At 41.2% G+C, this 27,724-nt stretch overlaps 1 long non-coding RNA gene across 1 annotated transcript; it reads right to left on the bottom strand.

Annotated features, from left to right (window-relative positions):
* Nucleotides 1–431: 431 nt before the first annotated feature.
* On the bottom strand, nucleotides 432–27,281 carry LOC121819047 (uncharacterized). The gene is made up of 3 exons (XR_006059194.2): nucleotides 27,178–27,281; nucleotides 2,223–2,334; nucleotides 432–1,430 (listed from the first exon to the last, which is right to left on the bottom strand). It is a non-coding gene; the product is annotated as an uncharacterized LOC121819047 (long non-coding RNA).
* Nucleotides 27,282–27,724: the final 443 nt, after the last annotated feature.

The following is a 27,724-nucleotide window of genomic DNA, read 5'->3' as shown; positions in this document are numbered from 1 at the left end:
AATGATAGCCATTCTGATTGGTGTGAGGTGATACCTCATTGCAGTTTTGATTTGCATTTCTCTAATATATAGTTAGTGACACTGAGCATCTTCTTGTGCTTGTTGACAATCTTTATATCTTCTTTGGAGAAATGTCTATGTAGATCTTCTGCTCATTCTTTGACTGGGTTGTTTGTTCTTTTGATAATGAGCTGTATGGGCCATTCATATACTTTGGAAATTAACTCCTTGTTGGTTGCACTGTTTGCAGAATCTTTTCCTCCAGTCTATAGGTTGTCTTTTCATTATGCTTACGGTTTCCTTTGTTGTGCAAAAGCTTTTATATTTAATTGAACACAGACTTTTAAAAATATAAGACCTCCATTTTGGATGGTATTCCAAAAGGTCTTTTTTAAGCTCTTTATTTTGAAATAATTTTTGAGTCACAATAACTTGCAATAATAGTACAAAATGTTCCCATATTTCCATTATCCAGCTTCCCTCAATGTTCTGGATCACTTTTTAAAAATGAGATATCTTTCACATAGAATAAATTTCACCCCTTAAAAGTATACAACTCAATGGTTTTTAGTATGTTCACAAAGTTGTGCAACCATTGCCACTACCTATTTCAGAACACTTCCCAGCATCCCTCAAAGAAACCCTGTATCCAATGGCAGTCACTCCCAAGTCCATTGCTCTCACTCTCCCAGCACCTGCAAACACCAATCTACCTTCTGTCTCTATGGTGGAAACGCTTTTTAACTCAGAGTGGCCTGAATGATCCCAGGTGGCATCATCCTCTGCATCAACAGTACTGCTGAGGGAGCATTTTATAACAACATGCCACTCTGTCTGCTGGGTTTTCTTCCAAGCTGCTGACACCCATTCTTATCCAGTTTTGATGCACATGGCAGGCCATGACGTCTCTATCATAACAGCTGCCTGACTGAGGAGATTGTAATATGACTCCCAATTTTAGAGAGGTTAAAAGGCGGAAAAAATTCACTTCCTAGAATCAATGAGATACCGTAATGGAAGAAGGTTATTTGAGACATTTCAACTTTATTGGCGTTGCATCATTGTCAAATATCGTATTATCATGTTTATATTGTCTTTTGATCCCATTGCTTGCTGCTGCTGCTGCTAAGTTGCTTCAGTCGTGTCCGACTCTGTGCGACCCCATAGACGGAAGCCCACCAGGCTCCCCCGTCCCTGGGATCCTCCAGGCAAGAACACTGGAGTGGGTTGCCATCTCCTTCTCCAATGCATGAAAGTGAAAAGTGAAAGTGAAGTCCCTCAGCCATGTCCAACTCTTCGCGACCACATGGACTGCAGCCTACCAGGCTCCTCCATCCATGGGATCTTCCAGGCAAGAGTACTGGAGTGGGGTGCCGTTGCCTTCTCTGATCCCATTGCCTATCTTCTGGTAAATCAATTGGACAATATAGCTGAGCAAAGATGGGGTAGTAAGGGGGATAGTGATGAGTTTCCACTCTAGGTTGCAGCGGGCATTGAAAGCATCATTAAATAACTGTTCTACTCCCATTTCAGAGCATTCTTGGAGCAAAGGCCAAACTACCAATCAGCGGTTGAAGGAGGGACTCCAAGGAGTAGTGGGTGGTTGAGGGTAAGGTGAAGAAGTTAACCTCATAAAGGCAAGAGCCGGAAAACAGGTCTCCAACCCTCACCTCAGGGAAGTTCCCTGCCAGGAAGGCAGAATGACACCTCTTGCCCTCGCTCCAGCCCTTACTATCCATATGCTGGTTATTTTCTGATTGCCCACTCCTGCCCTTTTCTGCCCTACCTGGTACCTGGGCAGACTGCCTGCTGAACAGACTACATTCCTTGGTCATTGTAGTTCTCTGGTTTCCTGTGGGTTTAGTCAATGGGAGGGAGTGTGAATGGTGGGAAGAGTGAGTAGGAGGAATATTTCTCCCCACCCCAGCCCCAGCCTATCCCTCCTGCTGGGCAGTCCAGGGCATACTTTGGGCACTGGCTTCTCCCTCTGCCTCAGTGACAGCTCTCCTGAGTTCTGGTAGGAGCTCCTGCCTCTTGTCCCGAGAATTATAACTTCCCTGTAGTAGTTCCTGAATGCTTTTACATCCCTTGTTGGTACCCTTAGCCTTGCCCACATCTCTGCAAAAAGTCGCTTTGCTTATAATCCCTTCAATCCCCTCTTTAAGTGCACCATTTGCTTCCTGCTGCAGCATTCAGTCCTTCCCTCAGGGGGAGTGACTCACCGGGGCTTTGGTGCTTCTTTTTCCTCTCTTCTCTCTGGATCCATGCCCCCTGCAGCAAGTACCCAAGACCTCGCTCCTAAACGACACCATCTGACTAGCGTAGGTTCTGCTTCTGAAATAGGAAGATAAGCAGTGGAGGCCAACAGGTTAAATTCGGGGGAAGATTTTTAAAAGTCCAGTTTTGTGTACAGATTCAGTTCAGTCCAACACTCAGTCATGTCCGACTCTGCGACCCCATGAATCGCAGCAAGCCAGGCCTCCCTGTCCATCACCAACTCCTGGAGTTCACTCACACTCATGTCCATCGAGTCAGTGATGCCATCCAGCCATCCCATCCTCTGTCGTCCCCTTCTCCTCCTGCCCCCAATACCTCCCAGCATCAGAGTCTTTTCCAATGAGTCAACTCTTCGCATGAGGTGGCCAAAGTACTGGAGCTTCAGCTTTAGCATCATTCCTTCCAAAGAAATCCCAGGGTTGATCTCCTTCAGAATGGACTGGTTGGATCTCCTTGTAGTCCAAGCGACTCTCAAGAGTCTTCTCCAACACCACAGTTCAAAAGCATCAATTCTTCAGTGCTCAGCCTTCTTCACAGTCCAACTCTCACATCCATACATGACCACAGGAAAAACCATAGCCTTGACTAGATGGACCTTAGTCAGCAAAGTAATGTCTCTGCTTTTGAATATGCTATCTAGGTTGGTCATAACTTTTCTTCCAAGGAGTAGCGTCTTTTAATTTCATGGTTGCAGTCACCATCTGCAGTGATTTTGGAGCCCCAAAAAATAAAATTGACACTGTTTCCACTGTTTCTTCATCTATTTCCCATGAAGTGATGGGACCAGATGTCATGATCTTCGTTTTCTGAATGTTGAGCTTGACTTAAGTCAACTTTTCACTCTCCTCTTTCGCTTTCATCAAGAGGATTTTTAGTTCTTCTTTACTTTCTGCCATAAGGGTGGTGTCATCTGCATATCTGAGATGATTGATATTTCTCCCGACAGTCTTGATTCCAGTTTGTGTTTCTTCCAGTCCAGCTTTTCTCATGATGTACTCTGCATATAAGTTAAATAAGCAGGGTGACAATATATAGCCTTGACGTACTCCTTTTCCTATTTGGAACCAGTCTGTTGTTCCATGTCCAGTTCTCACTGTTGCTTCCTCACCTGCATACAGATTTCTCAAGAGGCAGGTCAGGTGTTCTGGTATTCCATCTCTCTCAGAATTTTCCACAGTTTCTTGTGATCCACACAGTCAAAAGGTTTGGCATAGTCAATAAAGCAGAAATAGATGTTTTTCTGGAACTCTCTTGCTTTTTCCATGATCCAGTGGATGTTGGCAATTTGATCTCTGGTTTCTCTGCCTTTTCTAAAACCAGCTTGAACATCAGGAAGTTCACAGTTCACGTATTGCTGAAGTCTGGCTTGGAGAATTTTGATCATTACTTTACTAGCATGTGAGATGAGTGCAATTGTGCAGTAGTTTGAGCATTCTTTGGCATTGCCTTTCTTTGGAATTGGAATGAAAACTGAGCTTTTCCAGTCCTGTGGCCACTGCTGAGTTTTCCAAACTTGCTGGCATATTGAGTGCAGCACTTTCACAGCATCATCTTTCAGGATTTGAAACAGCTTAACTGGAATTCCATCACCTCCACTAGCTTTTTTACAACTATACAATTTAGCTTATCAAAATAAAAAAGTTACGATTTTGTTCCTCAAGGTCTATTTTTCAGTTGTTTCTGAACTCAGTAGGTAGAGGGCATTATTCATTGTTTCCCTTAAATCCCAACAACCATTCTTAAGTGTATAGCTCCAGTTTCAGACCCATATATTCAGCTGTCCTATCATTTTGTAAGTTTCTCAGAATAACCATATCGACACCAAATTTATGCTCTTCTTCCTACCCTAAACCTCTTTCAATGTTCCCTATTTCATTCTACCATATCACTCTCCACCCAGTCGCCTGTGCTGAAAACCTGAAAGTCATTTTTGACACCTTATGCTCAAACTTAGATAAATGAATTTTCAAATACTGTGCATCAGTTCAGTTCAGTCACTCAGTCATGTTCCACTCTTTGCAACCCCATGAACCGCAGCATGCCAGGCCTCCCTGTCCATCACCAACTCCCGGAGTTTACCCAAACTCATGTCCATTGAGTCGGTGATGCCAACTAACCATCTCATCCTCTGTCATCCCCTACTCCTCCTGCCTTCAGTCTTTCCCAACATCAGGGTCTTTTCAAATGAGTCAGCTCTTCGCATCAGGTGGCCAAAATATTGGAGTTTCAGCTTCAACGTCAGTCCTTCCAATGAACACCCAGGACTGATTTCCTTTCGGATGGACTGGTTGGATCTCCTTGCAGTCCAAGGGACTCTCAAGAGTCTTCTCCAACACCACAGTTCAAAACATCGATTCTTCTGTGCTCAGCTTTCTTTATAGTCCAACTCTCACATCCATACATGACCACTGGAAAAATCATAGCCTTGACTAGACGGACCTTTGTTGGCAAAGTAATGTCTCTGCTTTTGAATATGTTATCTAGGTTGGTCAGAACTTTCCTTCCAAGGAGTAAGTATCTTTTATTTCATGGCTACAATCACCATTTGCAGTGATTTTGGAGCCCAGGAAAATAAAGTCTGACACTGTTTCTACTGTTTCCCATCTATTTCCCATGAAGTGATGGGACCAGATGCCATGATCTTCGTTTCCTGAATGTAGAGCTTTAAGTCAACTTTTTCACTCTCCTCTTTCACTTTCATCAAGAGGCTTTTAGTTCCTCTTCACTTTCGGCCATAAGGGTGGTGTCATCTGCATATCTGAGGTGATTGATATTTCTCCTGGCAATCTTGATTCCAGGTTGTGCTTCTTCCAGCCCAGCATTTCTCATGATGTACTCTGCATGGAAGTTAAATAAGCAGGGTGACAATATACAGCCTTGACGTACTCCTTTTCCTATTTGGAACCAGTCTGTTGTTCCATGTCCAGTTCTAACTGTTGCTTCCTGACCTGCATACAAATTTCTCAAGAGGCAGGTCAGTTTGTCTGTATTCCCATAGCTTTCAGAATTTTCCACAGTTTATTGTGATCCACACAGTCAAAGGCTTTGGCATAGTCAATAAAGCAGAAATAGATGTGTTGTTTTTTTTTTTTTTCCTGGAACTCTGTTGCTTTTTCAATGATCCAGTGAATGTTGGCAATTTAATCTCTGGTTCCTCTGCCTTTTCTAAAACCAGCTTGAACATCAGGAAGTTCACGGTTCACATATTACTGAAGCCTGTGTTGGAGGATTTTGAGCATTACTTTACTAGCGTGTGAGATGAGTGCAATTGTGCGGTAGTTTGAGCATTCTTTGGCATTGCCTTTCTTTGGGACTGGAATGAAAACTGCTTTCATTCCCAGCCCTGTGGTCATTGCTGAGTGTTCCAAATGTGCTGGCATAGTGAGTGCAGCTGTGCAAGCATGTGTGCTAAGCTGCCTCAGTCCTGTCTGACTCTATGCAACCCCATGGACTCTAGCTCACCAGGCTCCTCTGTACATGGAATTCTCCAGGCAAGAATACTGGGGTGGGCTGCCATTTCCTTCTCCAGGGGATCTTTCTGACCTAGGGATTGAATCCACATCTCTTGGTCTCTTGCATTGGCAGGTGGATTCTTTACCACTGAGCCACCAGGGAATACTTGAACATATATTTTGGGGGTACACAATTCAACCTACAACAATGGACTTGGGCTGAAAGCTCCAGAGGATCTTTGGGTCAGACGTGTCCTCCTTATCATATACTGTAGCATCAAGGATGTTATTGATGAACACCAGATTTGTGTTCACAGGTTTGTCACGTTACACACTGACAGTACCAATGAGTGTGGTCTTATTCAGAAATAAAGTCAATGCAAATATATCTAGCTAAGATGAGACTGTACTGAATTAGGGTATGACTGCTGTCCTTATAAGAAGATAAGAAACAGATACAGAGGGAAGACAGCGACATGAAGATAAAGGCAGATGTGGGGATAGGTGAGGGGAAGGGATAGTTAGGGAGTTTGGGGTTGACATGTACACACTGCTTTATTTAAAATGGATGACTCACAAGGACCCACTGTATAGCACAGGGAACTCTGCTCAATGTTATGTGGCAGCCTGGATGGGAGGGGAGTTTGGGGGAGAATAGATACATGTATATGCATGGCTGAGTCTGCTGTTCACCTGAAACTATCACAACATTGTAAGTCAGCTATACTCCAATATAAAATTAAAAGTTAAAGGAAGATAAAGGCAGAGTTTGGATTTTGCTGCCACAAGCCAAGGAACACGGGGGGCTTCCAGAAGCCAGAGGAAGCAAAGTGTCTTCCCTCAGAGCCGCTGGAGAGAACATGGCTCTACAACAGACTGATTCCCAGTCCCTGGCCTCTAGAACTGTGAGATAATACATTCCACTGTCTTAAGCTACCCAGTTTCTGGTTTTTGTTAAGCCCTAGCAAACCAATAAATCAGCCTTTAGAACTTAGTCCTCTAGAGCAAGGGTTAGCATATAGCCCCCTGACTATCTTTATTTGGGCCACAAGCTGAGAACTTTTATTTTCAGGAGAATATTTGCAATTGATTTGAGGATAGGGAACATTAACTTTGAATCTCAATTAAGTGAAATCTTGTCTCCTAAAAAAGAATTCCATTTTTCTCATTAGTATATCTGTACTAAAAATATACTACAAAAAATATACTCAACTGAAGTAAAGTGAAATTCACTCAGTCGTGTCCACTCTTTGCAACCCGATGAACTATACAGTTCTTGGAATTCTCTAGGCCAGAATACTGGAGTGGGTACCCTTTCCTTTCTCTAGGGGATCTTCCCAACCCAGAGACTGAACCCAGGTCTCCTGCATTGCAGGCAGATTGTTTACCAGCTGAGCCACAAGGAAAGCCCACGAATACTGGAGTGTGTAGCCTATCCCTTCTCCAGCATAAATTATTCCTGTATTTTTAACGTTATCATTTTGAAATGTGCAGAAGTTTGTTTTCTCGCTTATTATGTGAATACCTACCTAATATTTATGATTGTGCCTCTTGGCCTTCAAAGCCTAAAATATTTTCCATCTGGCCTTTTACAGAAAAAGTTTTGCTAAACTCTGTCCTTTAGAGGAATCTCAGGTGTTGTGTTCTCATTTAGCCAAGGAAATTTCTAAGCATCAGTGAAAACATTTTAATTATGATAAGTAGGATTGATTTTTATCTGTTTTCATTTAACAATAAACTTTTTTCCCTTGTTACTTTCTTTATAACAGCTTTATTGAGATATAATTCACATATCATATAAGTCACCCACCTGAAATGTACAGTTCAATGGTTTTTAGTATATTCACAGTTTTGCAATCATCACCACAATCAATTTCAGAATGTTTTCAGTGCCTCATAAAGAAATTTCTTACTCACTGGACCCATTAGCAGTTAGTCCCCATGTCACACAAGCCCAGACTCTCCAGCCATAGACAAACATTCACCTACTTTCTGGGGGCTTCCCTGGTGGTCCACTGGCTAAGACACTGGGCTCCCAATGCAAAGGCCAGGGTTTGATCCTGGCTGGGGAACTGGATCCCACATGCTGCAACTAAGAGCTCACCCGCCGCAATGAAAGATCCCACATGCTGCAACCAAGACCCAGAGCAGCCAAACAAATAAATAAAAATAAGTACATAGTTAAAAATCTACTTTTCTGTGTCTATGGATCTGTCTATTCTGGACATTTCATACAGATTGTCCATATTAATTTTCTAAATTTGCTTTGGTTATATGAATTTTTAAATTCATTTTCTTTCAATCCTTTAAGAACAAGAAGAATTAAGACTAGATGTGTGAGCCATAAAAAGCTTTTATTTCTCTGACATCCATCTTTCCCATCCTGGTATTTAGTAGACTAAAAATATCCTGGACTTTCCTTACAGAAACATTACATGACTGAATGTCCTGAGGTCAGGAAGTTGGAACTTGGTGCACAGAGATCCTAAACCTCCCAGCTTGTAGCTTTTGAGTTGCTAAACTGTGACATGTCAGGGATCACCCCATATATCTCTGATAATATGAATCTCTGCAATAGGAAGGAACAGTGGTAAAAATTACTTACACAAATTGCCTTTGAGAAATACAACATAATCTTTAAACATTTCATATTAACTAAAGTGAAGCTCTTTCAGAGTCAAGATTTTTTTAATATTATTTGGCCTCACCAATTAATTATTTGCCTAAATTATGGGTAACAGATCCTCTGACTGGAAACTGGCAGTTCTCTTTGCTTGTTACAGTAATTAGCTATAATGACTTCTAATGGTCCTAGGGTTCTTCCTTTACTTATTAAAGAGCCATACTATTTAAATCACCTCCTCTATTGTTTTGAATATCTATTGCTGCATGATGAACCACCCCTAAGCTCATTGGCTTAAAATGACAATAATCATTTTATTATCTCTTGTGGTTTCCGTGAGTCAAGAATTCAGGAAGGGCTCCACTGGGTGGTTCTGCCTTTAGGATCTCTCAAGCAGTTGAAGTCATTCAGGGGCAGCAGCTGGAAGAACAAATATTCGCAGAGTTGGGATGGCCGGGCATCTCTCTCCATGTCAGAAGGCCTCTCCATGTGGTCTGTCTGCATGAGTTAGCTTGTGCTTCCTCACAGAATGGTGGTCTCAGGGTGGCAAAACTTTTTACAAGTTCATGGTTTTAATGCAGGGCCCAGCAAACCAGGTAGACTCTGTATCACCTTCTATGACCTACCCTGGGAGGTTGCATATCACTTCTGCCACAGTTTTCTGGTCAACTGGTCACTAAGGTTTGGCCTGGATTCAAAGAGAGGGGCCACAGAATTCACTCTTTAGGAGTGAATTCACTCTTTAGGAGGTCAAAGAATTTGCAGAAATGTCTTTCAGGCTGCCATTATCTATGCAGAAGACATTTTTTTGGTTTATACAATAGATACTCCAGTAAGAGACACTATTTCTCTCTTCCTCTGGCTTCTTCATGACTTGCCTTTTTTTCCTTTTTTCACAATCCCTTAAAATGTTTACAAATGAAAGATATCAGCTCCACATATTTTGCTTGGTACTTCTGCGTCCTGTAGACAGATTAATTCTTGCGCCAGGCCCAAATATTTCTGGATGTTCTGTTCTACTCTGTCTACTTCCTGTTTGGTTGACTTTTATTTCCTGTACTCTTTGTCGAAGTTGTAAACTTCCATTTTGGCCTAGGCACTGTGTTCTATTTCTGAATCTGCCAGTGGTCTTGAGCAATAGTATGCATACAGTAACTGCAAGTATAATACAGGAAGTGAAAATTAAAATACTATGTCTTATTATTAACAGAATTAAATATCCAGTTTAAGGAAATACATATTGTAGTGGAGACCATTTTCCAGGAGCTCAGACCTTAAAGAGGTCTGAGTTCACTTCACTCTGAAGTGAACTGTTCTGAGCCACCGGTCACATGCCTAACTGAAATTCTTCCTTTTAGGGACAGTTCTATAGCTCTTAAATTGTTTGGGGCTGCGGGCAACAGGAACCTCAACTTAACTGGCTTAAACCATAAGAGAATATTTTTATAACAAGGGATCTGATGGTTTCAACTCAGCAGCTAACTGTGTCATCAAAAACTCAGATTCCCACTAAATCTTTTGGCTGTGTAACATCTTCAGTATGTCAGCTTTATTTTTAACTTACACTCTTAAAATGGCTTCTCTGGTCCACTTGTCACTCTCAGACACAGCAAAGTCCAGTGAATTCCTAGGTGTCTCTTTTTATTGTGAATGAACAAAAAATCATTCCAGAATCTCTCTAGCAAATTTCCCATCCTGCTACATTGCTCAGACATGTATCATTTGCCCATTCCTAAAGCAGTCTGTGGCTCAGGAATGGTATTACCATGATTGGCTTAAAGATGCACTTGGCATTTGTAGCACGGCAAATTACCCAAACAAAATCAAGATTCTGCTAAAAAGAGGGAAGAGAAGCAAGAATAATAGATGGGGAACCTTCTACTATTGAATTTAATGTAATACAAAGTAAGAAATTCCCCTCCTGTGGGGTTCCTAGATCATTGAATAGCACCACAATTAATACAGTGGCTCAAAGCAGAAACCTGGCAGTTCTTTTTACCTATGTTTCCTAGTTGTCTATTCCCCCAAAGCTACTGCCTTAATTCAAGCACTCATTTTCTTTCCCTGCAATTGTTACAATTATTTTCCTTACTATTCACCCGCCTCTAGTCTTCCACTTCCTCCAATCCATTTTCCACTTTGTTGAGGGGGTGAGGTTTCTCTCGTGGATTATCAGGGTATTCTCACGGAAACTCAAATGCTAAAAATGGAGTGAGATGCCACTTTCACTGTCTACTTCCTCTACATGTGTTGGTGAAGTATGCTTTTGTGGCTGCAGGTGTATGAAAGAGTTCTTGTGCAAGCATGTTCAAGAGACAAGAGGAGATGGGATGGCATTTGTTGCTATCATCAGCCTAACGATGGTTTGGAGTTAAGAAGGGGTTGTGTGCTCAGTCGCTTCAGTCGTGTCCGACTCTTCGCGACACCGTGGACTGTGTCCTCTGTCCATGGGATTCTCCAGGCAAGTATACTGGAGTGGGTTTCCACATTCTCATTGAGAGGATCCTCTTAACCCAGGGAACAAACGCTCATCTCCTGCATTTCCTGCATTGCAGGTAGATTCTTTACCACTAAGCCACTTGGAAAGTCCCATAGGAGGGGTTATAGCCAAAGATAAAGATACTGAAGTCATGGCAGATTATGTGAGATTTCTGGCACAAGCAGTCCTTTTTGACGCCTAGGTGACAAAGTGTGACACAGTGTTGGACAGAAGGGAAGGTCATCTGAGCTCAGCCAAGTAAGAGAGAATATCTCATAACCTATTGTACTCTGTCCCTCCTATTTCGGTGATATTGTCAAAAGTCTAAGGCAACATGGATGGACCTAGAGATTATCAAATTAAGTGAAGCAGTCAGAAAGAGAAAGACAAATACCATACGATACCACTTATATGCTGAATCTAAAATATGGCCTATCTGTGAAGCAGAAACAAATTCACAGACATAAAGAACAGATTTGTGGTTACTAAGGGGGGGAAAGGATGGGGGAGGGAAAGACTGGGAGTTCGGGGTTAGTAGATGCAAACTAAAGCATCTGCCACAATGCAGGAGACCCGGGTTCGATCCCTGGGTCAGAAGGATCCCCTGGAGAAGGAAATGGCAACCCACTCCAGTACTCTTGCCTGGAGAATCCCATGGAGGGAGGAGCCTGGTAGGCTACTATTCCATGGGGTCGCAAAGAGTGGGACATGACTGAGCGACTTCACTTTCTTCACTTTCTTTCACATATAGAATGGATGGACAAGGTCCTAACGTATAGCACAGGGCACTATATTCAATATCCTGGGATAAACCATAACGGAAAAGAATATAGGAAAGAATGTATATACACATATAACCGAGTTACTTTATACATCAGAAATTAACACAACACTGTAAATCAACTACACTTCAATTCTAAAAAAGTCTAACACAAGATTTCCCCAGTAGTCTAGTGTTTAAGACTCTGTGCTTCTACTGCAGGGGCACAGGTTTGACCCTGGTCAGGAGAGTTCCACATGCCATGTGGGGCAGCCAAAAAAGAAAAAAAAAAAAAAACAGTCTAAGGCAAACATATTAAAAATATATCCAGTAATCTAAAAGAAAAATTTAATACTGATCTATAACATTAGTTAAGTACTAAATAAAAATGTATATATGTTTACCATAAAAATGAAAAAGTTTCATCTAGAATATTCAAAATTAGGTTTAATATAGTTTGAGCCTCATTAGAGATTTTGATAGTAATCTGTAAATATTAGATGAAATAGTAAAGTAATAGAATAGATTATTAATAGGTGAAAATTATTTTTTCTTCAATCTCATTTGTTAGATAACAAAATACAAATTTTTCATATGTAATAATTTAAAAAGCCCAACTTTCTGCTTATAATTTCCTACTTTTCCAATTTTCCCATTCCTTGGTCACACAAAATCTGTTTCTTATCCTCAGTAAGACCTACAAACCTTGCAACTATTCCCAGTTTGCTAGGACATCCATTCTCAAGCCAGCTTCCTTCCTTAAAGAGCTTAGTATGAAAACTATGTAGCAACAGAATTTAATGTGGATGGTATAATTACCAAGTGAAAAAAAAGGCTACCAAATTTTATGTATGCATAATAGTCATGGTTGAAGCTGTATACAGTAGGTAATAAAACTTATCGAGGATACACTCCAAACCATTACTCTTTTTTCCCCAGGGCTGGAAGTGAAGTTACTTTTAACTGATTCTCATTTTCTCTGCTTTAATTCTTTATCATAATCAAATAATAGAAGAAAGAAATCAAAGCCTGCATATGAAAAAGTCCTGCAAGGAAACACATATACTCACACAAGCCCTACAGGTGATACTTGTATTAATCAGGTAGATTTATAGGCCATCTTTTCTACAACTTTCATTGTATAAATACATATATATTTTTGGCTAAACTGCATGCCATCTGGGATCTTAGTTCCCAATCAGGGATCAAACACATTCCCCCTGCAGTGGTGGTGCAGCCTCAACCCCTGGACCACTGGAGAGTCCCTTATATGTATATTTTTGATGGACTATTAAAATAAATTAATTAAAAGTTTAATAAAAATTTAAGGGCTTTGCATATTATTGACGAATTTGTTAACTGGTTGACTCAACTTGCTTCTATGATATTAATCTGAGATTTTGGTATCTGTCTTAATTTCATTGTTACTGTGTCTATCTGCTCCCCTGGTGGCTCAGTGTAAGAATCCACCTGCCAATGAAGGAGATGCAGGTTCAATCCCTGGGTCAGGAAGATCTCCTGGAGAAGGAAATGGCAACCCACTCCAGTATTCTTGCCTAGAAAATGCCATGAACAGAAGAGCCTAGAGGGATACAGTCCATAGGGTCATAAAAGAGTCGGACATGACTTAGCACCAAACAACAAGTGCCTCTCTGCAGGTGTGGTTACTTACAACTTCTGGGCGGCAGAGTTGTAGCCTTGTGTATGTGTGTGTTTGTCTCGCTCTCTCTTTTTTAATAGTATCTAGTGGTAATAAATTGTTACTCATATCAATACTGCAGTGATGCAATGTATAACAATTTATATTTCATTAGATATTTACTGAACATCTCAATACTCAGGGCACTCAGTACTGACCACTGTAGGAACAGACAATGGCTATGACAGTCAATGCCTTTAACAAAAAAGTCAAAGTACTGATTTTAACTCTTCTCATGGTGTTCAGTTGAGAACTTTTGGAAAATAGCATGAGGGACTTATTTTTTTTTAATTGAGGGACAGTTGATACACAATATATGAGGGTCTTAAAAGATACAGAGCCTGTGAATATGAAATACTCCATATGTTAGCATTTTTACTGATACGATTACGGCTGTGAGGTAACTATCAAATATTTTTATATTGTTTCCTATCTTAGATCATATTTGGAAATGTAATGTGACATGGAAAAAAGATCCAAAATATAGGTTTGGAGGTCTAGTTTCAAGCTCCAGCTCAGCAAACTAGCTGTATCATATGGGCATAGCACTAAAATTTTCTGTGCCTCAGTTTTTTCATATGCAAAATGAGGATGTGAACTAAATGTTCTACACAATTCCTTCCAACCTTAAAATTTAACTATCCTCTGTTAAGACATATCAGAAACATCACATGACTTTAAGGTGCAAATGACTTTAGTACCAGTTCTGAAAAATGCTAACTTTAAATCTGTGTGAGTAATTAGTGGATCACAAGCTTGTGACACAACAGCTATTAACACTACTTTTACAGAAACCTAGTGTACTGCGTCATGCTTTCAAGCAGTGCTATACACGTGAAACTAGCATACAGAACTATAAGGCCTACACAATGTAAAGATTAAAAAAAGAGAGAGACTTGACAAATGAATGTTTTGTGACACTTTTTAGAGTTTTCAGATACTAAGATTTCAATTCTCTGGGTGTTCACAAGCCTCACATTTCAGTTCCTCAAATGAAAATAGGTAAGTGTGGCAAGTTTCATCAGGGCTAGAGGTTCTTATTTTAGGGACTGGTGGTGGATACAAGGGAAAACAGGCAGCCGATCTGTGTTTGCTGCCACACTCCAAACGATCTATACAGTTTTGAAGTTAATCTATGTATTTCTGTTTTCCTGGTAAATGCAGGAAATTCTTGCTGCATCAGCAGTTTTCCAGATTAGAAATCTAGGCCTTTTCTCTGACTCCTGGTTCTTCTTAATACCGTACGTCTAGTTGGTCACCAAGGCTAATCACTTCTCTTTGTAATGTCTCTTGTTTTCCTTCCTCTTGTTTTTTACTTCATTTCCACACTCAATATTCTGGTCTGTTTCAGGCTCATATTTGTTTGACTGCAATAACTACTTAGTGGAGTCTTTAAATGCTACCAGTCTGATTTTCCTGAGATACGGCCCCCATCACAGCACTCTCTAGTTTAAGAATTTGGAATATTTCTCCAATGACAAGGAGATAAAACTAAACTATTCCTCCTGGCATTGTAACCTCTCCATTACCAGGTTTTAACCTTACTTCTATTTCCCAATATGTACTCATAATATTAGTTATTGTAATGCTAGCTGCTATAACAAAGAGATTCAAATGCAATAGGTGAGAAAAAGAGATTAATTTCCCAATTTAATGTCTGAGCTCCAGTTCTCAGAACCCATGTAATCATACAGATTCCTTCCATCTTATTTTTAACCTCTAGGACAGCATCCTTAATATTAGAACTAAATCTGGATAACAGGACATCTCATTAGCTTGAAGGAAGGCAAACAAGAAAGCAGGCTCACCATCTGAAAGGCTCTGCCTAGGAATGGGTGGGCATATATTTCTACTCAAGGGAAGCTGAGAGATAGAATGTAGTTGGGCAATCATATATACCAAGCTATAGTCAACACCAAAAAAGAAGAAAAGTCAGCCAGCACTGTCTACCACACACCCTCTGCTTCAGTTTTCCTGGTTGCTCCAACGTGTTGGTTTTCCTTCTTTCTCTTCTCTCCACTTAGCCAAATGACATCCACCCTTCTCTTTTCAGTATTGCAGCCATTTTAAAGGAATGCTTCAGTATGCTGAAGAAAGTGGAAATCGATTCCAGGACTCTTCAAAGCTTATTTGTAGTCCTCATTTTTATGTTTTTTAAAAAATTTATAAAAATTTACATTTTATGTTTTTTCCCTTACTTTTGTCTTTTATAATGTCCTAATTTGTGAACGTGGATTTAGGAGATCTCAAACAGTGCCCACATAGAAAGCAAGTAAACAGGGGAGGAGCCGTGACGAGATACAGTGAAATCCATTCCTAAGAACTGAGTCCGGCTATTACAGCTATATGTCCTGACTAGTAGTACTTGAATTGGGACTATCGTAGTCTTGATAAAGCTTAATTTCTTGTAAAATAACCCTGTAGCCTAAACTGATGTAAAATATCTGCATAAACTATGAATAAAAAGGGGTATTGAAGAGAAGTCATGTGGTCATGTTCATCTGGGGCTTGCCTGGAAGTCCAGTGGTTAAGACTTCATCATCCAATGCAGGGGGAGTGGGTTTGAGTCCTGGTTGGGGAGCTAACATCCCACATGCCTCTCAGCCAAAAAACAAACAAACAAACAAACAAAACATAAAACGGAAGCATATCATTTCTTCAATAAGTTCAATAAAGACTTATGGTCCACATAAAAAAAAATCGTTAAAACTTGAAAAAATAAAAAAATTTTCTAAGAAAGAGATGCATTGAATCTGATGAACAGGATCATTCTGATTATTAGAGCAGTGTAAAAATAATTGTTTATGCATGTTAAAGTATTGAGAGAGATGTGTACTACTGTCTACAATTCAAATCCAAGGTCTGTGTTATTTGCAAAGCTGGGGCCCTTAGTTAAGTATGGAACAGTGATAATTCAACAGACTTTTTTTCACAGCCTCCATTAAATATTATTTATGATTCTCTCACTTGTAGGGTAATCAATTCAAAATATAGATTTCAGGGCCCTTCCCCTACCCACTGAACCAGAATTTCTGAGAGTGGAACCAAAGCATATGTATTCCCAAGAAGTGATTCTTCTGATCACCAAAATTCAAGAACCAGTGTTCCAAACCATTGGGGATATTCTGGAACGCTATGACCAAATAGTCCACAATAACATAGGAATACCTCTGACATTTACTGCAGGGGTAGTCAGGAATGCTAGACGCTAGATTCTCTGCAAAGGACAGTCTAGCATGGCCGAGAATTGTCTCCCATCTTCATGACCTTCCTATGTTTCACCAAAAATTTACATTCATATACATGAAAAGTCTATCTATAATACAAGCCTAGATCACAATTCCATTTTACATATGAATTTGCCAGTAATGCAAGTATAGTTGTTCCTCAGTATCCAAAAGTGATTGGTTCTAGGACCCTTCTCCCCATATCAAATATTCTCAGATGCCCAAGTCTCTTACATAAAATGGCATAGTATTTGCATAAAACCTAAAGCAATCCTCCCTATGTACTTTAAATCACCTCTAAATTACTAATAATACTCAATACAATGGAAATGCCATGCAAACAGTTGCTAGTGCACAGCATATTCAAGTTTTGCTTTTTTGAGCTTTCTGAAATATTTTCCCCAAATTATTTTCAAATTGTTATAGGCTGAAACTGTAGATATGGAACCCATGGATACAGAGGGCTGATTGTACTGTATAAATCAAGAAATATTTATGAGAAAAATTTTCTAAAAGTTGAAAAATTGCAACTGTGACAGCCTACTAATACAACACATCAGTATCAGGCTGCATTTGTAGCCTGTGATTCTATGTTTAAGTACAAACATTTAAAATCTTCATTATGGTCTTTTAATGTAGTCATGCCCAAATATTTACATATTAAAGTCAATATTATTTTTCATAAATGGCTTTCTATTTTGCCTTGATATTGCTATTATGGCATTATTTTTGTTTGAAAACATACATGTAAGGTAGATTATACGTAAGACTTTCATTTTGGGGTAGTAAAGGGAATGTTATAAATATTTGCTATAAAACAGTGAACACTGATCTGGTTGGGCAGAAAGGTATTACTCTTGATACTAAAGAACATGGCTTAAACATTTTAAATCTTGTTGTGGAAAGAAAAAGAAGACATTTGTCATTAAACTGAATAGATATAACAAAGTTTTATAATAAGATTCATTGTAGGCTCAGAAGAGCTATCCAAATGTAAGGTATATGCTATCAATTCAGTTCAGTTGCTCAGTCGTGCCGGACTCTTTGCAACCCCATGAATCGCAGCACCCCAGGCCTCCCTGTCCATCACCAACACCACACACTAAAGCCCAGACATGGTAGCATTTTCTTTTTTTCTTTTTTTTTTTTTTTTGGTAGCATTTTCAATAACCACACCTGGGCGGAGAAACAAAGGTGCTGATTTCTAGACAAGATAATTCATTCAACAAATATTGAACATCTGCTATGTGATAGCCATCTGGAATAAGGGGCCTTGCTTTCAAGGATTTTATCGGAGAAGGCAAAGGCAACCCACTCCAGTACTCTTGCCTGGAAAATCCCATGGACGGAGGAGCATTGTAGGCTGCAGTCCATGGGGTCACTAAGAGTCGGACAAGACCGAGCGACTTCACTTTGACTTTTCACTTTCATGCCTTGGAGAAGGAAATGGCAACCCACTCCAGTGTTCTTGCCTGGAGAATCCCAGGGATGGAGGAGCCTGGTGGGCTGCCGTCTGTGGGGTCGCACAGAGTCGGTCACGACTGAAGTGACGCAGCAGCAGCAGCAGCAGCAGCTTTCAAGGATTTTATAGTTTAGTAAGGGAGCCAGGCCAGGTGGCGCTAGTGGTGAAGAACCACCCGGCCAATGCAAGAGACATAAGAGATGCGGGTTCGATCCCAGGGTAGGGGAAGATCCCTTGAAAAAGGGGCATGGCAACCCACTCCAGTATTCTTGCCTATTGAATCCCTTGGACAGGAGCCTGGCAGGCTACAGTCCACATGCCAGACACGACTGAAGTGACTTAGCCCACACGCATGGGAGCCAGGCACAGGACCTGTACTTCGGTGCAGTAAAATGAACGGTAGATGATTTGCTGGCTACTATGTTGCCCAGAGTAGAAACAGCCCATCTGACCAGAGGAACCTGTAATGGCTTCCTGTAAGCTAAGTCTTAAAGGATGAGGAGAAATGAACCAAGTGAAGAAGTGAGGGGCTGGTGGGGGTGAGGGGTGGGGGGTGGGGGATGGGGCAGGAATGAACCAAGTGAAGAAGTTGGGGGAGGAATGAACCAAGTTCTAAAGGATGAGGAGGGATGAACCAAGTGAAGAAAGGCAGGGGGCGGGGCTGCGGGGGGGCGTGTGGAGAGAGAGAGAAACTGGGAGATAGTGGCCCTTACTTTAAGTGTTTGCTGCAATAAACAGTAATTTCTTTTGGCAACCTTCAGTTTTCTCAAGTTGAAAACCTATGGGAGCTGAAGTTGTCATCTTAGGGTTGCCGCCTTGAGCTATCAGAAACTTTGCTAGAGTTTACTCAAGTCTCTTAGCAAGAAAGGGTTGACAACATTACTCGTGCTGAGAACCTTCAGTTGTTAAAGGTCAAGGATGAGGCCGAGTTGACAAGAGGGCTCAGAGGAGCCTGACAAGAGTTTGGTCAAGGAGAGAGTCTTTGTCACTCATCCCCCAGATCAAGATGTGGGATGTTTCCAGAAACTCAAAAGGCTCCTTCAGGGCCACTTCTTATCAATTTCTACCCTCAAAGACACCTAGTATTTTGCCCTCTATTACAACAATTATTTTTATCTGTTTTTGAACTTGATATAGATGGATTCATATAGTATATACTCTATTGTATGTGACTTTTCACTTATAAGATTCACCCATATTATGTGGCAATAGTATATTCTTTTTCATAATTTGGGATAAACCTATGTTATGAATATATTACATTCATGGATACATTCTGCTGCTGATAAATATTTGAGTTGTTTTCCTATTGTTGGATAATACAAATAAAGATGACAAATATTCTTATCTGTCTTCTGGTAGATACAGACACTTATTTCTGTTTGGAATATATCCAAGATTAATACTGCTGGATCATTAAATATTTGAAAAAGTTGACTTAAAACTCAACATTTAGAAAACTAAGATCATGGCATCTGGTCCCATCACTTCATGGCAAATAGATGGGCAAACAGTGAAACAGTGGCAGACTTTATTTTGGGGGGTTCCAAAATCACTGCAGATGGTGACTGCCACCAAAAGTAAAAGACACTTGCTCCTTCAGAGAAAAGCTATGACCAAGCTAGATAGGATATTAAAAAGCAGAAATATTACTTTGCTAGAAAGGTCCATTTAGCCAAAGCCATGATTTTTCCAGCAGTCATGTATAGATGTGAGAGTTGGACTATAAAGAAAGCTGAGCACCGAAGAGTTGATGCTTTTGAACTGTGGCATTGGAGAAGACTCTTGAGAGGCCCTGGACTGCAAGGAGATCCTACCAGTCCATCCTAAAGGAAATCAGTCCTAAATGTTCATTGGAAGGACTGATGCTGAAGCTCAAACTCCAATACATTGGCCACTTGATGTGAGGAACTGACTCATTAGAAAAGACCCTGATGCTGGGAAAGATTGAAGGCAGGAGAACAGGACAACAGAGCATTAGATAGTTGGATGGCATCATTGACTCGATGGACAATGAGTCTGAGCAAGCTCCGGGAGTTGGTGATGGACAGGGAAGCCTGGCATGCTGCAGTCCACAGGGTCACAAACAGTTGGACACGACTGAGTGACTGAACTGAACTACTGCCAATTTTCCCAGACTGTTGTACAAATTTATATTTGAACAAAAAAATTTATGAGAATCCCATTTGTTCTGTCTCCCCACCAACACTTGGTACTGTCCTTTTAATTTGAATCATTCTGATAATGATAGCTCTAAGATTAATGAATGGCCTTAAAGCACAAGAGTGGTGTGCTCTAATGGGCATTTGTCCAGAGGATTGAAGCAGCAATGGGTTTGAATATGACTGAAAGGCTTTCAAATGGGACCAAGATATAGACAGGCAAATAGAGATTACAGTGGTTCAGGTGAGATATGATGAAGATTTGAACAGAACAATGTCAGTTAAGATGGAAAAACAATGGATTCATATTGGACTGGTAAAATCAGCAGGACTTGATGATCCTACATTGTGGGTTAGGTGGAGGACAGTTAGAGAGTCAAAGATGGCTCCTAACTTTCTAACTTGTGTCTGGGTAGATGGTGGTACAAAAAATATGGGAGTAAGGGTAAACTTCAAGAGAAGATGTTGTGTTGATTGAATCCCGGATATCTATGAGTCTCCTAATAAACAATCAGATATACAGGCCTGAAACCCATGAAAAAATCTAGGTTGTATACATGGTCCTGGTACAACAGGTAACATCATGGGAGTGGGTGACACTCCCAGGGAGTATGTATGTATGTGTGAGCTCAGAGTTACTCGGCATCCCTCCTTCATATTTCCATTCAGATTTAAATTTTCCTAGTTCTTTGTCTTCTTTTTTAGAAAGAAACCCATTGGTATACCGTGGGTTAACAACCACATGGTGATGTCTGGTGATGACATCACCAGATGGTCAACACCGAAATCAGATTGATTATGTTCTTTGCAGCCAAAGATGGAGAAGCTCTATACAGTCAACAAAAACAAGACTGGGAGCTGACTGTGGCTCAGTCATGAACTCCAAAGAATAGCAAGGAGAGATAAGAAAGCCTTCTTCAGCGATCAATGCAAAGAAATAGAGGAAAACAACAGAATGGGAAAGACTAGAGATCTCTTCAAGAAAATTAAAGATACCAAGGGAACATTTCATGCAAAGATGGGCTCGATAAAGGACAGAAATGGTCTGGACCTAACAGAAGCAGAAGATATTAAGAAGAGGTGGTAAGAATACACAGAAGAACTGTACAAAAAAGATCTTCACAACCCAGATAATCATGATGATCTGATCACTAATCTAGAGCCAGACATCTTGGAATGTGAAATCAAGTGGGCCTTAGAAAGCATCACTATGAACAAAGCTAGTGGAGGTGATGGGATTCCTGTTGAGCTGTTTCAAATCCTGAAAGATGATGCTGTGAAAGTGCTGCACTCAATATGCCAGCAAGTTTGAAAAACTCAGCAGCGGCCACAGGACTGGAAAAGGTCAGTCTTCATTCCAATCCCAAAGAAAGACAATGCCAAAGAATGATCAAACTACCGCACAATTGCACTCATCTCACATGCTAGTAAAGTAATGCTCAAAATTCTCCAAGCCAGACTTCAGCAATACGTGAACTCCCTGATGTTCAAGCTGGTTTTAGAAAAGGCAGAGGAACCAGAGAACAAATTGCCAACATCCGCTGGATCATGGAAAAGCAAGAGAGTTCCAGAAAAACATCTATTTCTGCTTTATTGACTATGCCAAAGCCTTTGACTGTGTGGATCACAATAAACTGTGGAAAATTCTGAGAGATGGGAATACCAGACCACCTGACCTGCCTCTTGAGAAATCTGTATGCAGGTCAGGAAGCAGCAGTTAGAACTGGACATGGAACAACAGACTGGTTCCAAATAGGAAAAGGGGTACGTCAAGGCTGTATATTGTCACCCTGCTTATTTAACTTATATGCAGAGTACATCATGAGAAATGCTGGATTGGAAGAAACACAAGCTGGAATCAAGATTGCCGGGAGAAATATCAATAACATCAGATATGCAGATGACACCACCCTTATGGCAGAAAGTGAAGAGGAACTAAAAAGCCTCTTGATGAAGGTGAAAGAGGAGAGTGAGAAAGTTGGCTTAAAGCTCAACATTCAGAAAACGAAGATCATGGCATCTGGTCCCATCACTTCATGGGAAATAGATGGGGAAACAGTGGAAACAATATCAGACTTTATTTTTTTGGGCTCCAAAATCACTGCAGATGGTGACTGCAACCATGAAATGAAAAGACGCTTACTCCTTGGAAGAAAAGTTATGACCAACCTAGATAGCATATTCAAAAGCAGAGACATTACTTTGCCGACTAAGGTCTGTCTAGTCCAGGGTATGGTTTTTCCTGTGGTCATGTATGGATGTGAGAATTGGACTGTGAAGAAGGCTGAGCGCCGAAGAATTGATGCTTTTGAACTGTGGTGTTGGAGAAGACTCTTGAGAGTCCCTTGGACTGCAAGGAGATCCAACCAGTCCATTCTGAAGGAGATCAACCCTGGGATTTCTTTGGAAGGAATGATGCTAAAGCTGAAGCTCCAGTACTTTGGCCACCTCATGCGAAGAGTTGACTCATTGGAAAAGACTCTGATGCTGGGAGGTATTGGGGGCAGGAGGAAAAGGGGATGACAGAGGATGAGATGGCTGGATGGCATCATGGACTCGATGGACATGAGTCTGAGTGAACTCCGGGAGTTGGTGATGGACAGGGAGGCCTAGCGTGCTGCGATTCATGGGGTCGCAAAGAGTCAGACACGACTGCGTGACTGAACTGAACTGAACTGAACAACCACATATGAAATACTGTGTACTACTCTGACACTGTATTTATGTCCACAAATTTCAACTGGTCATTCAGTACAGCCAGAGATACATAATGTTCCACTTTCACATTGCATTTTAAACTTCTCTTCCTTGTCTCCCTCCACCCTCAGCTGAACATAACCTCATCACTAAAAAAAAAAAAAAAAAAAGGAATGCGACTGACTACTTCATCTCCATACCATCAGGTCTACCAGGTTTTGCCTTCCTTCCTGTTACCACAGAGGAAATGTCTGCATTCCAATCTGTGGCCAACCCTATAACCTGTGCTCTAGATTTCACCCTTTCTCCCATCCTTATGACTCCCTTCCTCTCAATCACTGCCAATTTCTCCTTCACTAGTAAGTCAGTCTCATCTTTTACAAACATGATTTAATTGCACCCTCTCTAAACAAAACAAGAGTTCAGTACCAGAGACTGCTAGTTATTACTCATGTTCAATATCTTCCCTACTTCCAGGGCACATAGCTAAATTCCATTTCTCAAATTATATTTCTCAGCCCCCTTGTGGAGGCCATATGGAAAGTAGACCAGAAGTAATGTATTCCACTTCCAGGTCTGGCCCATAAAAGTCTCCCATTCATGATTCTCTACCCTTTTTCCTTTTCCAAGGTGATTTTGAAGGCCACATGTTGGTGCTACAAGATAAAAGGAATTTAGCCTCCCGGATTACTTCCAGAAGAAAGCCACTCAATTTATAATGGACTGTGACTCAGCGATAAATAACCTTTGGTTAACTTGTTGACAGGGAGGTGGGACTTATAGCCCTTAGCCTAATACAACCCCACATCCCCCTCCAGCTAGTGCTCCATTTCTGTTTTCATTAACAGCCTTCAAAGCATTCTATATACTCATTGTTTCCATCATTTCTCTTCTCAACCTCCTCCATTTCAGCTTTCATTCCCACTATTCCACAGACATGGCTCTCATCAAGGTCATTAATGACCTTCATGTTGCCAAAGGCAATCATTTATTTATTTTCATCTTTTGCAGTCTCAGCATTATTTAACACAGCTGACCACTTCCATCCTTTTTGAAGCAGTCTCTTGGTCTTCCTCCTAATTCACGGGCAGTGGCTTCTTTTCTACTCATCTTTTTGGGCTTGTTTTCATTTTTTTCTCTATGTTCTTTCTTTCTTTTTAGTGAAGTGTTGCTGACTCACACACCTTTATTTCTAACTCTGACCTCTCCCCTTAGACTAGTTCTACATATATCCAACTACCTACTCCAGATGTCTAATAGGTATCTGTAACTTAACATGTCTAAAACACAACTCCTGGTTTTCCCTTTTAGAGCTTTTTCTCACCAGCCTCCTTTTTACCTGGTTTCTCAGACCAAAAATGTGAGTTATCTTTGATTCCTTTTTCTCCTCTTCCACTTGCATCCAATCCATCAGCAAGGCCTTCAAGCTCTTACTGAATATTCACTCAAATCTTACTGAATATGACCCCTTTTCACCATCCTCTGCTGGAACACTAATCCAAACCACTTTTACTTCTCCCATAGGCCACTGCAACAGCCTCTCTGCTGCTCTACCTTCACTCTTGCCCCTAGTTATCCTACAGTGCCCCTAACAGTTTAACACATCCTCCAGAGTAAACCTCTCAAAATGTAATCATAAATCCACCATGTGTTTAAAACTCTCCATAGGTTCCTCTGTGCAGCTGGAATAAAATTCATCCTCCTTACCATAACCCTGCTTATCTCTGCAACCTCCTTCAGTTGGTCTGGTCCCACTGGCCTCTAAGTCCCTCAAATTGATGCTTTCCTGTCCCATGGACTTCATACTTGGTTCCACCAACTGGAAGGCCCTTTCCCTGAATCTTTCTGTGGATGTCTCTTGTTCCTCAGGACCCGGCTTAAATGGCACCTCTTCAGAGTATGCCTCTCCCTCTCAGTCACTTTCTATCCCATTACCTTATTTACTTCACAGCAATAAAGAAATAAAATAGTTCAATTATAGTATTTGAGATGATCTTATGTGTTAAAATGCTTGATGTCTTTCATGTGAAATATAGCTGCATAAAGGCAGAGATTTTGTCTTTATATATTTTTTTTAACTGAGGAATAGTTGATTATCTTATTAGTGTTTGTGCCACAATCTAAAGAGCACCTGGTACAGAGTAGATATTTGCTGGACTGAATAAATAGTATCAACAACTGCAAGCACTTGAAGAAAAACGCCACATGCTGGTCATTATACTGGGCTTCCCTGGTGGCTCAGTGATAAAGAATCTGCCTGCCACTGCAGGAGATGTAAGCTCAATCCCTAGGTCGGGAAGTTCCCCTGAAGAAGGAAATGATGGCCCATTCCAATATTCTTGCTTGGGAAATCCCATGGACAGACGAGCCTGGCAGGCTACATATAGTCCATGAGGTGCAAAAGAGTTGGACACCACTTAGGAACTAAACAACAACAATTCATTATAATCCCCACCAACTAGTTACCAATCATCTTTACAGTAATACACTGTTTTTTCCCAGGATAAGTCCTAACAAAAATAACTATTCACATTTATTGTTGTTTTTAGTCTATCCATTACCTTGTCTTGTAATCTTCCTTTTTTTCTAATTAAATTTATCCCGCACAAGTGAAATAGTTTCACTTTTCAGATGTGGGCTGGATCTTTGATACAAGGGTTCAGCAAGTTTTACAAAAATATTTATTTATTTATTTGGTTGCACTGGGTCTTAGCTGCAACACGTGAATTGTGACATGTGGGATCTAATTACCTGACCAGGGATGGAACTTGGGCCCCCTGCAAAGGGAGCGCAGAGTCATAGTCACAGGACCACCAGAGAAGTCCTAGAAAGTTTTTAAAATAGTGAGAGTTTTCAAAAAAGCCTTTTAAGGGTGAGATAATATAAACCTATGGCTTACTCATGTGACAAATACAAATAGCTCTGGAAATAAATACAAACATGCGTTCCTGTTAGTGAGGAGGTTTAAATAAGTTAAGTCTTTGGAAAATAAAAATAAAACGAATTCAAAATTGTGTAGTGTTACTAAATCTCCTAAGATCTAGCTTGTGATTTCACAGATGGGAGTGGTTTTAGAACTCTGGGGTCCTGCACCTGGGAGAGATTTTCTGTCTGGCTCCAAACTCTTCTGCAAGCAAACATTATTGTGTTCTATTAAGAAGCACCTAAAGTCGATCAGTTTCTGGAGGTGAAATATAAGAAAATACATGCAAAAATATTTTCCATTCCTATTTGTCTCTCATTCTCCTAATGGATTCTTAAACATTATGTTTAGTTCATTCACATAGCCCTGACGTTTGGGGTGGTAAGGGTAAATACAAGTCTAAAATGATTACACTGAAAACTCTGCCTAGCGTCAAAAAGAACAGAAAACATTTTCCTCTCTTTTCATTTAGCAATGCTTTTAGAAAAAAAGGAAACTGTTAACGAATTCTGTACACCTTTTAAAAAGCCAAATAAGCTTCTTGCAGGTTTTGCACCCCCTTAAGATCTTTCTTGGGGGTCTTGGAGCTATCCCTTTGAAATCTGAACATCAAGGAAGATGGGGCCCTGGCTACCTATCTCTGGGAGTTTCAACCTCGAGTTTTAGCTCCAAGATGTAATTCCGATTATTTTCCCTTGGGAGAAAGACAACAGGCATTGTAGTTGATTGCATCTATCTGATGATATAAACGAGTGAGATTTCCTTTTTCTCTTTGCGGTCTCTTAAGTGCATCACAATATGGTTTACGGCTTATGCTAATCATAAAACTGTTTCATTGTTTTCTATATTTTGTGGAAAGGATGCTTTGGTTGGGGGTGGTGACAGGAGAGTTTATTTTTAATTATTTCCCAACTGGGGCCTCCAGTTTGGGCACTTGTATGGCTGATAGCTCCCATTGCCCCTCCATACTTATTTTAAACGGTAAAGGAAAGTGGAAAGAGCACGGAGTTCTGGAGTCCGAAACCTTGAGTTTAAACTGTTCTTTCTTACTAGCATTCTGATGTACAGGCAAGTTACTTCTCTGAACCCTGATTGCCTCATCTATAAAATGAGGATAATAATTCATTATAAAGGGGGTAACTAAACTGACACATACAAAATTCTTTATACAGGAAGGAAACAAAAGTTATCCTAGATTCTGATGCTACACGTTCGTCCTTTCCTTGTGAGTCTGTCAAATCCCAATGGGGTGTCCACTTCATTAACTTGGAGCACTGAGTAACGAGGAAACGAACTCACACTGCGGACCTTACTAGCTTGAAAAGTTTTTTAGTTTGTCAAGTACGTTAACAGAGTCCTCACAAAGGAGATGTTGCAAAGGTATATCAGACTGCGGGGGTCCCCGTATGCAAATACCTGAATTACAGGCTCACCGAGGCCGCGGCAGCTTCCGCACTTCCCCTCGAGGGCGCTCCGGGACGCCCGCGCTGCGCCGCCCGCCGGTCCGGGGGCGGAGATTTGCATGTGCGACAGAGGGAAGAGGGGGAACCACCCAACGAAAACCCCGACCGTCGTTCCCCCTAGCCTGGGAGGGGAGGGCCCGCCCCGAAGTGCTCGCGGGAGGGCAGCCGGCCCTTCTCGACGTCACCGCACCCTCCCACCCCTCCTGAACTTTAAGCCACGCGCCCAAGAACATCCTGGAGGAGGGGGATTTCTCGGGGACCGGCGGCTTTCGCACGCTCGGGGCCGTCACTCCCCGGCTCCCAGCGTTCCCTACGTTCCCGGAGAGGCAGCTTCCCCGACCGGTTCCCGAGCCCACCCGGCATTCAGGAGACGGGCGGGTGGGCGGGGCATGGGCGGGACGGGGCCCGGCAGCGGTCGGCGGACGCTCGCGCGCCGGTCGCAGGACGCTCCGCCTCCGCCCCCGCCCCCGCCCCGGGGTACGGAGGTGAGGGATCCTACG

This window comes from Ovis aries, chromosome 3, assembly GCF_016772045.2.
Source record: "Ovis aries strain OAR_USU_Benz2616 breed Rambouillet chromosome 3, ARS-UI_Ramb_v3.0, whole genome shotgun sequence".
NCBI classification, from domain to species: domain Eukaryota; kingdom Metazoa; phylum Chordata; class Mammalia; order Artiodactyla; family Bovidae; genus Ovis; species Ovis aries.
The sequence above is the reverse complement of the archived record's forward strand: the minus strand, read 5'-3'. Positions and strand labels throughout refer to the sequence as shown.